This window comes from Piliocolobus tephrosceles, chromosome 6, assembly GCF_002776525.5.
Source record: "Piliocolobus tephrosceles isolate RC106 chromosome 6, ASM277652v3, whole genome shotgun sequence".
Classification (NCBI taxonomy): Eukaryota; Metazoa; Chordata; class Mammalia; order Primates; family Cercopithecidae; genus Piliocolobus; species Piliocolobus tephrosceles.
The window spans coordinates 147,995,012-148,009,599 of NC_045439.1; the positions used below are offsets into that span (position 1 = coordinate 147,995,012).

General features: G+C 50.5%; 1 protein-coding gene across 3 annotated transcripts in view; it reads right to left on the reverse strand.

Moving 5' to 3' along the window:
• PAK6 (p21 (RAC1) activated kinase 6) overlaps nt 1-2,931 on the reverse strand; it is a 38,327-nt gene extending 35,396 nt beyond the window's left edge. The window contains exons 1-2 of one of the 3 annotated variants that reach the window (XM_023189406.2): nt 2,192-2,931; nt 1,331-1,413 (exon numbers count right to left, since the gene is read on the reverse strand). The gene's annotated coding sequence lies outside the window, so the exon portion shown is untranslated. Of the gene's footprint in view, nt 1-1,330; nt 1,414-1,898 lie in introns of all 3 variants that reach the window. The other 2 variants (XM_023189404.1, XM_023189405.1) reach the window with 2 other exon arrangements.
• Nucleotides 2,932-14,588: the final 11,657 nt, after the last annotated feature.

The window sequence follows — 14,588 nt, forward strand, 5'->3', positions numbered from 1 at the left end:
CCCTGCTCAGCTCTGCATTCGTGGAAGACTCCTAGGCACAGAGTCACCTTTCGTGAGGCAGCAGGAGATACCCCACAGCTGGGTCATTCTCCTCATCCGGGAGCCAGGTGTGGGAACTCACTGGCGTGAGAGACACTTACGGGTTCCTCCTGCCTCTGAGTGCACGTGCCTCCTCCAGGACGGGGAATTTTTTGGTCATCCTTAGGAGTTGTGCACAGAGTGGGCTTTCCTTGGCTGGAGACCCCACCCACTGCGTCCTCCCTGTGTCTGGCAAGTCCGGGAGGGCTTCAGTTTGTCCTCGGGGCGCTGGACAGGCCGTGCAGTCCCCACACTCCCCATCTCAGGTGTGCAGAGCTTCCATCCAAATCAGCTGCTCCCAGAAGGGCTTGCCTCTGGCGCTGACCCTTCCCTGACCAGGCGCTCGGCTCACTAGGGCTCCCAGGTACCACCTCCAAGCCTGGCCAGGACAACCACCAGGGAAGTCTGCCTGCAGAGGGGACTCCTTGCTTGCCCCAAATGCTTCAACCCCAGCTCGATGAGCTCCCGTGGGGCTGAGTCCCAGGCCCACCAGGCCTGGGGGCCACACGGCTCCTAAGCTCATCCTCTCCTCCTGCAGCCCAGTTCCCACCAGAACCAGCCTCAGGAAGACCCCAAGCGGAACCGCACAAACCTCTTGGTGTATGATGCCAGGGAAAGGACAACTGGAGACCGCAGGACATTAGCCTTGCTTCCTGGTGGGGCCCAGTGCATTATAAACCCAAGCTCACTGGGCCTGATGTCCCCAAAGCTGACCAGGTCATCCACCCTGCAGCAGGGGTGGGGAGCCCAAGGCCTGTGAGGGGTGACCACGCTCGGCCAGGCAGCTACCTGAACCTGCCCTGACACTGAGTTTCAGAGTCAGAATCTGTGCCAGGTGAAACCCAGCAAAAGGGTGTGACTTGGAGCCTGGAACCCAGCAGTGCTCCCTAAATATTTGTGGAATGAATACACAAGGGAAATGTCCCAGAGGCGGTAAAGTGAGAGGGGCCTGGTATAGGGGTGTCCTGGTGACACCGGCTTGGCCCAGAAGGGGCAGGAAGTACATGCAGGAACAGCAGAAACAAGCACCTCTCCCTCTAGCTAGGCAGCCAGCGTCCAGCTGGGGTTGGACTGTTTCACAATCAATCTGGGAAGAGGGTGGCAGGTCGGGTTGGGAGTGGAGCTCCTTGACCCAGGAACCCACAGCTGTGGAGTCAGCCTCCCTGTCCCAGTTGGGAGGCAGCCTGGACACCTTAGCACCCCTGTCCCTAGCCCAGGAATCCGGAGCATGCAGCGGCAGGGGGAACCTTACCGTGGCCGCTCCTTCTGGGCAGCGGGGCCCCGCGTTCTCCACTGCAGGCTGGTGCTTGTTTCTAGCCCAGGAAGCGGCACTCCCTTCAGGCAAAATAGAAAAAAAAAAAAAAAAGGAAAAGAAAACCTCAGTGCTTTTTTCACCCAGCCTCTTCTCCTGAAGGCTCCTGGTTGGTGTCGTCCTGCCTCTGTGGGCACACAGCCTCCCTCCCTCTGGCAGCTTACTCACTGGTGCCCGCAAAGCTGCCAGCTGTGTGGGGGAGGTGGGACCTCCCCCCTCCTGACACACACTGGGGCATGCCCTGTGGGGACCAGGGGCTTGAGGGTGGCACCCGCTGCGTCCTGATCATGGGGAAGCCGTGCCCTGGCCAGCACCCTTCTCACTGAATGGTGTCCCTGTGAGCTCAGCAGAGACGCACATGGGTGCTGACTGGCCCTGCCTAAGAGAGTGACAAGGTTCTTGGTAGGCAGCTGTTTCCTTGGTACCCAGACCTGCCAGAATGAAGGGGCAGCCCAGCCCCCCAGTGATGGGCTCTCACCCTGGCCAGCCCCTCCGGAAGGCTTCCTACCTGGGCATGTTGCTGTGTCTCGGTCCTGTGCACCCAGACAGGGCCTGGGCCTGCCGGGGCTGGCAGCTGCTCCTCACCCTGCTCAGGCTGTGTGTGTGGCGTCCCCTCTCCCTGAAGCCCATCTCAGGGCCTGCGCCCACCCAGCATCAGTTAGGATAAACTGCTGTCAGGCCCACAGCCAGCTCTCTGCTGGACCCAGCTGCTGTCCCCAGCAGGCGGACGGCACACACACTGGCTTACACACTCTCGCACTCACACACACGTGGGTCCACGCCCAGCATAGAGCCACCTACCTGCCCAGGCCGGCCTAAGCCAATCCAGCCTCGCTCTCCAAATGCCACTCTGACCCCAGAAGCCACTCCTTTACAGAAACATCCCCCTGGGAGATGAGTTCACAGCCAGCCCGGGAGGACTCCAGTCAGCTCGGACAAGACTGCCCTTCTGTCCTTACACCTCCAGAGGACACACACGGGCAGCCTGACCACCATATCTGCTATTGCACTCTGCCTGCTGCCACAGCCCCCCGGGCACCTCTGGCCCCCACAGTGTCTTCCATATCTTTAACGGGTGGCAGCAGACTCACAGCAAGTCCCATCTTCCTGGAGCCCAAGGTAGGGAGGGGAGAGCTAGAAGGGGCGGGACTCAGGTGCAGCTCCAAGTTTCCAGCTCCCAAAATAATCAGATGCAAAGGAGAAGCAAGAACAGCTCCAGGCGGGCGGTGACTCAGTGCTAGTGGGCAGGCTTAGTCACCTGGATGGCTGCTGGCGGCTCCTGGTACATCAGGACGGGAGCAGCGCCCTCCCCCACCTGCCTGGACCGTGGCTGTCTCCAGAGTGTGGCCGCGGAGCCCAGCGCCCAGGGCTGCCTGTCAGGCGAGGCCGCTCCACCCCGCTCCCGCCCATCAGGGCCCGGCAGCCCCGGCTGCGGCGCGCCCCTCCTCCACCGTGCGCCCCGGCTCACTTTGGGATTTCTCCATTAAATCCTCAGGCATCGACCTGCTCGTTTGGGGCGCCGAGCTGCTCCAACGTTGCTTGGCAATTTTGATATCGTCGGGGGTTGCCATGGGGAGGAAGGTGATGTCATTGACACAAAAAAACCCACGGAATTTACAAATCAGCTGGGGCTGGAGCTATTTATAAAAACACGTTTTTCTCTGCCTTTCTTTGCTGAAGGGGAGGAGGAGGAAGGGCTGCCTGCGGGCTCAGGGTGAGCCTCCCTGCTGTCCTCCCTACCCTTGCCCTAGAGAAGCCAGACCTCCTTGGCTCACCCCACCCCCACCCCCCAGAACTTGGAGCTGCGCATTCAGACCTGGCAGGTGCTGGCCTCAGCTGGTTTTGCTTCGAAAGCTGAGAGTGGCACACGGGATGTGAGGCAGGGCCGGTGCCGGCTTTCTGGGTTGGCAGGAACCAGAAACCAGTTACTTAACTGGGTCCCTTTATTTCACTGGTCAAAAACAGAGGCATTTGCTGGTGAGGCAGCTTGAGCTCTTTGATGTGCCCCCCACCAGTTCCCCGGAGCGCCAGGTGGAGCCCAGACTTCCACAGTGCCCTTCCCATTCCTAGCCTCAGTGTCTCCTCCGCTGGCCCCTTTTCTTCTCCCAGTGTCCAATTGTGGGCTCCCTAAGCTCCAGGCTTGGTCCCCTGCTCATCTCTCCCCACATTCAGCCACCACTCCGTCAAAACACCTTTTTTCTGTGGCTTTGACCATCACCTGGGCAAACGCTGGCCCCAAAACCCATTTTGTGCCTGCCCCACTTCGGGCGCCACCTCTGATGGCCCAGCTGCCACTGCCAGGACCCACTGGCTATTGACAGCCAGAGGGAAGCCTGGGAGTTCTTGACTCTTTCCATCCCCCAGTCCCTTATATCCAAGGTGGCACCCGGCTCCACATTTTATTTTTGAAAACTCTTTCTAACTTTCTTCTGTAGCGAAGTCATGTGGTGTTTGGTTAAAAGCCCAGGCTCTGAGTTTTCAGTCTTCTGCATCTGAGCTCCACTGTTCGTCAGTTGAGTGACCTTTGGCATGTTATTGAACCAATTGAACTTCAATTTCCTCATCCATAAAATGGTGATGATTTCACCTGCCTCACAGGGCTGTGGGAATTAAATGAATAAAGTTTCTGGCACAGAGACTGCTCATCTTGATCCCAATAAACATTAGTTTTTATCCACCCCTCCACTGGTGGCAGATTAATCTTCCCAAACCATGACCCTAGGCACCTTCTGCGCAAAGGTCTCAGGCTGCATGCGTAGACATTTTGATTGAATGCAGTTAGATATCATGGCATTAAACATAAGAATTTCAATTTGTGGCCGGGCACGATGGCTCACGCCTGTAATCCCAGCACTTTGGGAGGCCGAGGCGGACGGATCATGAGGTCAAGAGATCGAGACCAGCCTGGCCAACATGGTGAAACCCCGTTCTACTAAAAATACAAAAATTAGCCAGGCGTGGTGGCGTGTGCCTGTAATCCCAGCTACTCGGGAGGCTGAGGCAGGAGAATCGCTTGAACCCGGGAGGCGGAGGTTGCAGTGAGCCGAGATCGCGCTGCTGCACTCCAGCCTGGTGACAGAGCGAGACTCTGTCTCAAAAAAACAAAAAAATTCCATTTGTGGTCATCATGAAACATTTCCCTCTAACTAAGTTATCAGTTCGCTTTGAAGAGGAACGCTGTATTTTTCTTCTTTTTGTATCTCCATGTAATTCTGTGTGTAAACTTATATATAATCCACTTCTGCTCTGTCTCACTAATGAATGATCCAGGAAATGCAAACCAAAACAAAAGGGATATACCACTCCCTGCCATAATACAGTGGAAAAAAAAAAAAAAAAAAGGCAGGTGGGAGAGTGAATCGGTACAGTCTTCTTGGGGGGCAATTTTACAGTTTTGACCAAAATTTCAAAATGTGTATGTACTTGATCCAGCAAATGCACTTCTAGGAATCCAAGTTAAGAAATAGTTGCACATCGGCCTGAAGATATTGGTATAAGAATATTCACGGTAGCACTGTTTGTAACTGCAAAGAACTGGAAGCCACCAAAATGTGCATCAATTGGGCAGATTCATTGGGTGACAGATTAATACAGGATGATACATCCCCATGCAATGAAGTATCTGCAGCCTTAAAATGAATGAGTTTGGTCAGTCTGTATGTATGAGGAAGGATGACCACCATAGTTGAGAGAAAAGACCAGGTTGATCAATGTTAACTTGAAAATATGAGATGGCATAATCTCATATAAGTTTTTTATTTAAAGATATTTCTATATCTGTATGTTTAAACCACAAACTGTCAATATGGTTATCCTTGGAAATAGGAGTGCTGGTGACAGGGGTCTTTCACTTTGGACTTTTTACACTCTTGCATTGTTTCAGTGAACATGTATTGTTGTATTTAAACAATACAAAATTTAAAATAAAGGAGTGTATGCTTTTAAAACTAATAATAGGTCAGGCGCAGTGGCACACACCTGTAATCCCAGCACTTTCGGAGGCCGAGGCGGGTGGATCACTTGAGGTCAGGAGTTTGAGACCAACCTGGCTAATGTGGCGAAACCTCGTCTCTACTAAAAATACAATAATTAGCAGGGTGTGGTGATGGGCGCCTGTAATCTCAACTACTCAGGAGGCTGAGGCAGGTGAATTGCTCGAGCCCGGGAGGTGGAGTTTGCTGTGAGCAGATTGCGCCATTGCACTCCAGCCTGGGCAGCAACAGAACGAGGCTCAGTCTCAAAACAAACAAACAAACAAAACCTAATAATAGAAACCCAAGAGCTATGGATAGTACTTAAAACTTGTACATTTGCACATTTTCCTCTACAAATTCCACTGTAAGGCAAAAATGTGGGGATGTGGAAAATACTTTTTCTTCCCTCGTGTCTTTCAAATTTTCAGAAATGTTGTTAGAGGGAGGGCAGCATGACAATGTGAGGGCACTAAGGCAGGAGATAGAGTACATTACGTTAAATTCAAACCACTATCATCTTTTTCAGATAATAATTACCATGACTCTCTTTAAGAAATGTAACATTTCTAAGTTTCTGCCTGTTGATGAGAAGCAGGCAGAAATTCCTGAAGAAACATCAGTAATTTCATAAATCAAGAAAAATCATGTTTTCCAGATTTCTGCTATAGTAGCTAGCAGAGATAATAGCCATTTCATGAAAGGAACTGAGAACAAAACAAACCACCTCCCCTGAATCTGCATCAGTCAGGTTCTCTGTCAGCCTGGAGAATCAAGTCCAGGACAGAAGCTATGGCAGTCCTGGGGTCTCTTAAGCGTAAGGACTGACTGCAGTCCCACAGATCACCCCTGCCTGGATGAGAGGTGCTCCCACCATGCTGTCCACCTAGTGCATCCTTGCAGGGAAGGAGTCTGATTGGCTGGCTCAGGTCGTATGCCTGTTTCTCAGGGAGGGTATCCTATTCCATTATCACACGATATAGGGAGGAAAGTTAGGGTGCTGTTACTAAACCAAAGGGGGAATGGGTGCTGGAGACCAGAGGGGACCAGACAATGGTTGCCACAGCATCTCTGCCACTTTTTCTAATTATTTTCAATTCCTGAGTGTGATAATCAGTCATTGTTGATATTTGATTCCTGTCTTGTGAAACTGATGGCCTGTGCAAACTGAGATCAGTTCCTCTATTATATCATGTTTCATGACTTCCTGATTTGATGAGAGGATCTGCAAATTTAGAACCAGTTTTTTTTCCACAGGCTGTAGAAAGGGGGCTCCACTAGCCTGCAAAGGTGGCTGCTGCTGCAGCGGGCAGGACAGCAGATGCTTGTGTCTCTGGGCCAGTGGTGGGCCCTGGTGCTTAGCACATGGCAGGTGCTCAAGTAAACTTTGTTGAAGGAACGAATGAACATCTTTAGAGGTTCTGTGCTCTAGCCACCCTCCTTAGAATGCGTGCATCCCAGAGCTGAAAGGCACTCTAGGGACATCAGCCCTGGCCCTCCTTCTACAGGTGAGAAAACCACAGCCCCAAGAGATTAGGTGATTCAGCAAAGCCTCAGAGAAAATTAAAGGCAGTCAGGAACTCAGCTGTTCCTCCTCACAGACCCATGGAGTTTCCTTTGCTGCCGATGGCAGCCCCATGCTAGCAGCAAGCTCTGAGTGTGACAGATCTGTAATTTGGTCAAAGGCAGTGGTGGTGCTGTCACCACAGACATTTCTACCTTTGAATCTTGGCTCCTAGGGATTTGCAGCAGCGTGAATCAGCCAAGCCAGTATGCTTACAATTTCTTAGTCTTTTACTGTGTTTTTGTTAATGGACATATACAGTACTTGCAGTCTCAAAAGTAATTTGCCTCACCTGCATCATTTTGGTGAGTTGGATTCAGCTGGAACAACTGTTTATATCAACCTTGTCCCACTGTATGGTTTTAAAAAAACCATCTGGGGATGTCTTTGGAAAGGCCATGTAGCAATGAAGTTCTAAAAATTTTCATACACCAGTGCTTCCCAAGTTTTCCTAAAGAATAATAAAAACTTCTAGAAACAAAGCCTAGGGCTCCAGTGTGTGGGTAAAATTCATTTCCTGCCACATTTTTCTAGATTCTTCCCCACACTGCACACGCGCTTGTGCTGCATGTACAGAAGGTGCCTCACTCAGGCGTTCTGATGGGCCTGTCTCCACCCACCTACACTAGTCAGCGCCTCTCACCACAGGGCCAGGAAGGGAGGAACAGATTCTGCCCTCCTTCCTTCCCACCATCCCAAGTCAGGGCAGGTTCCGGAAAGGAAGGGCTTGATTAATGAGGTGTTGCCACTGGAGGCCTGTATATCCCATACTCCAGAGATGGCCTTACCTTGGCGGCACTCGTCAGCCCTGCGCCTCCAGGAGAGCTAGGCCAGAAGCAGGGGCTCTACCTTCAAGAGATGTTTCTCAAGTGCCTTCCTTGGCCGGGAGCGTACAGAGGAACAGACGCTTCCTGGACATTTGCCTGCCCCCAAAGTATTGGCAGCAAAGTAGGGGATGACTAAGTGAAGTCCTGGGGTCCTCAGTGGGAGGGAAGTTTCAGGGCCTTGTCAGATAGGTCCCTTGCAAGCCCTCCCCTGTGGCCCTGCTCCCGCTGTCCTCTTGTGGGCAAGGTGTGTGGAGGATGCTGGCAGGGGCCAAGGGTGGGCACAGTAAGTGACAAGAGACTCAAGACAAGTAGCCAATGTCAGCAGACAGCCAGAGAGGGTAGCAGGAGGGCACCATTTGGCAAGGTCTTCCCTTTTTACCCAATCTCTAGTCACAAAGCTATACAATTATGAGGGAGGGGAGCACAGACCAGAATCTCATCAGTATTGGAAGAGGCCCTGGCAAGGGACTCTGCTGTTGACTTCTCGAACAGTTTTCCCTCAGGAGAAAGGGTTTTCAGGCTGGGCGTGGTGGCTCGCGCCTTAATCCTGGCACTTTGGGAGGCTGAGGCCGGAGGATCTCTTGAGTCCAGGAATTCGAGACCAGCCTGGGCAACAGCAAGACCTTGTCTCACAAAAAATAAACAATATTAGCCAGGCATGCTGGTGCACATCTGTAGTCCCATCTGCTTGGGAGGTTGAGGTTGCAATGAGCTGAGATTTGGCCACTGCACTCCAGCCTGGGCAACAGAGACCCTCTCTCTCGAAAAAAAAGGAGGGATTTTCAAGTAAGTGAACAGGGAATGAAATTCTTTTTTCCAGGACCAGGTGTATGGAATTGTGAAAATACTTGATTTCACAAGCTGGGGTGGCAGCAGCTGAAAACCCTTTTATGTGAAGTCTCCAACACGTAGGGCGTAGTACATCTAGGCCCTTTCCATCTGTGATTCCATGGACTCCTCAAAACACCATGAAGTAGGTATCGTTATTCCAAGTTCTACAGATAAGGAGTCTGAGGCTCAATGTGTGTACACATCTTCTCCCAAATCAGGAAGTCGCAACGCCCTGGCTTTCCTTGTGACACCACATGGCTGAGGCAGGAACTCACTGGGAGCTTTGACTTGACTTGTTTCTGGGTGACTGAACAGATGGCTGAGAGGGAGCCACTCAATCAGGGTCTGGCCACAGCCTGCTGTGACCGGGCCTGTGGGTACTGCTTCAAGGGGTGTGCCTCCCTCTGTGCTGGCTGGACGGAGGCCTACACCTCAGTGGGGAGTCAGCTTTCAGTCTCCAAAGGCTCAGTGGCTGGCAGCAGGCCTGGCAGAGGCCTAGCCTGTGGATGAGCCTTTCCCCAGAGCAGCCCCTGTGGGAGGGGCTGGCCCATCTCTGTCAGAGCAGGAAAACGGGGGGACTACCAAGACTGGCTGGGACTTCACTAGGGATAGGACCAAAAATAAAAGCCTTTTGTCAGTGAAAGGGTCACCCCTGCAGACCCTGACCAGATGACCTTAGGAGTGGGGCTGGTCCACGCGGCGTCTGGGTCTTGACTCTGAGGAGTTAATGGCAAAGTGAGGAGCTGCCCAGAAGCCAGTCTGAGCAGAGCTGCAAACTGTAGAGTCCCAAGTCCTGGGCTCACAGGTGTGTCCTCTTTCTGGCATATGATAGGATGGGCCTCTGCCATCTCAGCCCCAGCCCACCAGGAGCAGAGCCTTCTTGACACACCTGTTTCTAGGGCTGCTGCTAAGCCTGGCAGCATAGGTGGTGCAAAGGAGCCAAAAGACACACACACAGCAGGGGTCCCCAACCCCTGGGCTGCGGACTGGTACCGGTCTGTGGCCTGATAGGAACTGGGCTGTACAGTAGGAGGTGAGCAGCAGGCAAGCAAGCATTACTGCCTGAGCTCTGCCTCCTGCAAGTGGCATTAGATTCTCATAGGCATGCGAACCCTATTGTGAACTGTGCATGCAAGGGATCTAGGTTGAGAATTTAGTTTCACCCCAAAACCATCCCCCACCACCCCTCATCTGTGGAAAAACTGTCTTCCTGAGACTGGTCCCTGGTGCCAAAAAGGTTGGGGACCGCTGACAGAGGGTTCCAAAGGTCTCTACAAAGCCTGCAGTGAAACACTATTTTTTTGAGCACGTACTTTAGACTATGTGTTGTGTTGGACCCTTGCCATACACTAACTCACTTAATCCTCACAATACAACTAACTAACCCATTCAACAAATATCTACTGAGTACCTGCTAGGTACAATGCTTTCTGCTAGGTGCTGGGGAGAACTCAGTGAGCAAGTTGAGACCCTGTCCCCATGAAATTTATAGTCTGGCTAGGAACCATTATAATCCCATTTCAGAGATGAGGCAACTAAGGCATCGTGATGTTAACTTACTCAGGTCATTAAATGACAGGACATGGGTTTGAACCCAGGTGATCTATTTCAGAGTCTAGGATGCTATTGTGTTACCAAATCCTTCCTTTTTTCTTCCCAACAACACACTACCTATATAGCAGACACTGTTGGTTACCTTTTGTTTAAAGAAAAAAAAAAAAAAAAGAATGAGGTCTTGCTCTGTCACACAGGCTGGAGTGTATTGGTGCCATCATAGCTTACAGTAACCTCAAACTCCTTGGATCAACTGATCCTCCCGCCTCAGCCTCCTGAGTAGCTGGGATTACAGGTGTGAGCCACCACGCCCGGCTTGGTTGCCTTTCTAAATCCATCTCACCTCCCTTGCTGGAAGAAGCCCTGTTTATTAGAATGTACACTCCTCTCCTAACTGTGTACTCAGCGAAAGGCCCCTCCCCAGCCCCAGACCTTAGGGGTGAATCTTAAGTTTAAACTAATCTTGGTAACGCCCTTCCCTTTGCCAGGGATTGGTGTAGGCCCAGATATGTGACAATCTGGCCAAGAGATATGTGAGGAAGACAGCTGGGAGGGTTCTGGGAGAAAGTTTTCTTATGCTGCTCCAAGTTGTTGTGGAACTTGGAACTGTGGTAGCCAATTGAGACCCACAAGGGAACCAGCTTGAGGACAAAAGCCAACATGCTAAGAATGGAGGAATAGGAAGGTGGAAACAACTTGGGCCCTGCCTGAACTTCTGAGCTCCAGGTTTGCTGCTACGTGAAATAACAGATATTCTTACCCCTTAAGATGTTTTGGTTGTTCTTTGTTTGTTTGTTTTTGCAGCTGAAAACTACCTAACATAAGCCAGCTCCAGCCCCTGTCATGCCACACTAGCCCTTACTTCAGTCTAACACATACACTGCTTCATGGCTCCTGCTCATGGCTTCCCTTGAGATGTCCGTTTTTAACTGACTTATTTCTCTCATATATTATCTTGGCTTTTAAGTGTTGTGGCCTGTTTCTCCAAATTATAAGCTATCTGAAGGGAGTGAGCATGCCTTACATTTTGTTATATTCTTCGTGGTACCCATCATCACTGTGGAGGCCACAGTAAAACTTAATATATAGGGGCTTTTTTTTTTTTTTTGGAGGTAGAGTTTTGCTCTTGTTGCTCAGGCTAGAGTACAATGGCATGATCTCAGGTCACTGCAACCTCCACCTCCTGGGTTCAAGCGATTCTCTTGCTTCAGCCTCCTGAGTAACTGGGACTATAGGCATGTGCCACCATGCCTGGCTAATTTTGTATTTTTAGTAGAGACGGGGTTTCTCCATGTTGGTCAGGTGGGTCTTGAACTCCTGACCTCAGGTGATCTGCCTGTCTCGGCCTCCCAAAGTGCTGGGATTACAGGTGTGAGCCACCGCGCCTGACCCTAGGGGCTTATCTTTTTTGCCACATTCCAAGATATTATTTGCTGTCCTGGAGGGAAAAAATGAACACATTTCTGTGTTCAACAAAGAGTAAAACGGGAGTCAACAGGTTGCAGCTGCAGGCCGGAGTGAATAAGAATGTCAGGCATCTCTCTCAACAGTGGCTTAGATTCACCAGTGGTTTGCACCAGCTCCTACTGCCTCCCATGTGCCTTGCCCTGGGATGGATGCTGGGGAGACAGACACAAATCACTGCTCGCTCTAAGTCAGGGAACTTCCATGCTCACCTACTGTCTTGTGTTCATTCTCATAAGAACCCTTTGAGGTAGGAGCCATCAGTACTAGTTTAGATGGGCAAGCAAAGCCAGTGACCTAACCAGATCAAGCAGCTGTTGAGCCCAGGTTTTCCAGGTCCTGAATTGAGTTCACAGGGCTTCCTATTATTTCCCCTTTCCTTTTTCCTATTAAGCAAGTGATCACCTTTTATTCATTGGCTCAGGTGAGGGATGTAGCAGAGCATAATATAGAAATACAGTCAGGCGTTGCTTAATGACAGATACTAGCTTAATGATAGAGATACATTCTGAGAAATGCATTGTTAGGTAGTTTCATCGTGCAAACATCAGAGTGTAGTTACACAAACTTAGATGGTATAAACCTACCGCACACCTAGGCTATATGGTGCAGGCTATTGCCCCTAGGCCACAAACCTGCACAGCATGTTACTGTACTGAATACTGTAGGCAGCTGTGACACAAAGGTACGCATCTCTGTATCTAAACACATTTAGGCTGCAGGCAGTTGCCCACACCTGTAACACCAGCATTTTGGGAGGCCGAGGTAGGAGGATCCCTTGAGTTTAGGAGTTTGAGACCAGCCTGGGCAACACTGTGAGACACTGTCTCTAATTTTAAAAAAAAGAAAATTAGCCAGGTGTGGTAGCACACACCTGTAGTCCCACCTACTTGGGAGACTTAGGTGGGAGAATCGCTGAAGCCTAGAAAATGGAGCTGAAGTGAGCTCTGATCATGTCACCACACTCCAGCCTGCAACAGAGTAAGGCACTCTCAAAAAATAATAAAAATAAAAAGTAAACATATTTAAACATAGAAAAGGTACAGTAAAATTATGGTATTATATCTTATGGGACCACAGTCAGATATGAGGTTCACTGTTGACCACAACACTGTTGTGTGGCTAGATGCTCTAGCAACAAGAGAGTCTCAGGAAGGGACTAGATGCCTTAAATGGGATCAGTAGGCCATGCCCCTATGCTAGAAAGCCATTTCTCCTGGTTGGGAGAGGAAGACTGAGATGCACCTGTAAGTGGCTGGTGGGCAGCAAGACCCTGCCTAGTACCTCGGAGCAAACAGGACCCAAGACAGTCTTTTAAAGATCTCTGAGCTCTGAACATGGCACAGAAGCAGCCCAGCTGCAAGCCAGAGGTCCTTTGGGCTGAAATGGCCTTGTGGAATGAGAATGGGGACTGGAGGGACTTTCCTGATACCTTGGTATGTAGCTGATCTTAAGGACTATCTCTTTAAGTACAAATATTTGGTTCCCTGAAACTTATCCTGATAGAAACAACTAATTTTCCCTTATCTTTAAATTACAGAATACTGCATTTCTTTCACTTTATTATATTACAGGTTTAGCTATACTGTGTATATATATATATATTTTTTTGAGACGGAGTCTTGCTCTGTCGCCGGGGCTGGAGTGCAGTGGCCTGATCTCAGCTCACTGCAAGCTCCACCTCCCGGGTTCCCGCCATTCTCCTGCCTCAGCCTCCCGAGTAGCTGGGACTACAGGCGCCCGCCACCTTGCCCGGTTAGATTTTTGTATTTTTTAGTAGAGACGGGGTTTCACCGTGTTAGCCAGGATGGTCTCGATCTCCTGACCTCATGATCTGCCCGATCCGCCCGTCTCGGCCTCCCAAAGTGCTGGGATTACAGGCTTGAGCCACCGCGCCCGGCCTTACTGTGTATATTAAGTCAAAAGATAGTAAGGCTCCAACCAGCTGAGATCAACCAGCGGAGATCTCAAATTACTTGAGAGGTTTCCAGAGAACCTTAGACCATTAGAACTAAATCAATACAAACATCTACAAGTGTGTGTACTTAAAAGCTTCAGTTCTCAATACTCCGTAAAGTAGGCACTTCAGTTATCCTCATTTTATAGATGACACTGGTTCAGAGAGGTGAAGTAACTTGTCCAGTGCTAAACAGCTAGGATTCAAGTGATATTTTGGCTAAAGGCAGAATTTCTAGCCACCATGCTAGCGTTTGGTTTGGCACCATAGGCAGAGCGCCATCTCAATGCTGAGAAGGTTCTAAGCAGACCTTGGGCCTGTAAAGTCGACCCCTTATAATGTGAGCACTATATTGAAATCCTAACCAGGGCATAAAAAGAGAACTTGCTGGCTGGGCGCAGTGGCTCACGCCTGTCATCCCAGCACTTTGGGAGGCTGATGGGGGCAGGTCACCTGAGGTCGGGAGTTCAAGACCAGCCTGACCAACGTGGAGAAACCCCGTCTCTACTAAAAATACAAAATTAGCTGGGTGTGGTGGTGGGCGCCTGTAACCCCAGCTACTCAGGAGGCTGAGGCAGGAGAACCGCTTGAACCCGGAAGGCGGAGGTTGCAGTGAGCTGAGATTGTGCCACTACACTCCAGCCTCGGCAACAAGAGTGAAACTCCATCTCGAAAAAAAAAAAAAGAGAACTTGCCCCCAACAAACTCATGTGAGTTGGAGAGGTAAGGCCATACATATAGACAAGTCCAAGGCAATCCATAATAAAATGTCACAGAGGAATGATACAGGGAGGAGCTATGCCGCTGCCCCCAAAGGCCTATACCATGGAACCTTGACCAGTGGTCCATATGCTAGGATATTGAACATGCCTGTCTGAGTGAGTCCTGAGCAATGGCCTTTATATCTGTTCAGTGATGGAGTACACTTGATCTGAAAAGGCCCCTCCTGGCCATGCTAGTTAGCTTTTGTCTACTCTGTCTCGCTCATATTTCTGCCAGCCTGACCCCCTTGACTCGCTGGGACTCTGGA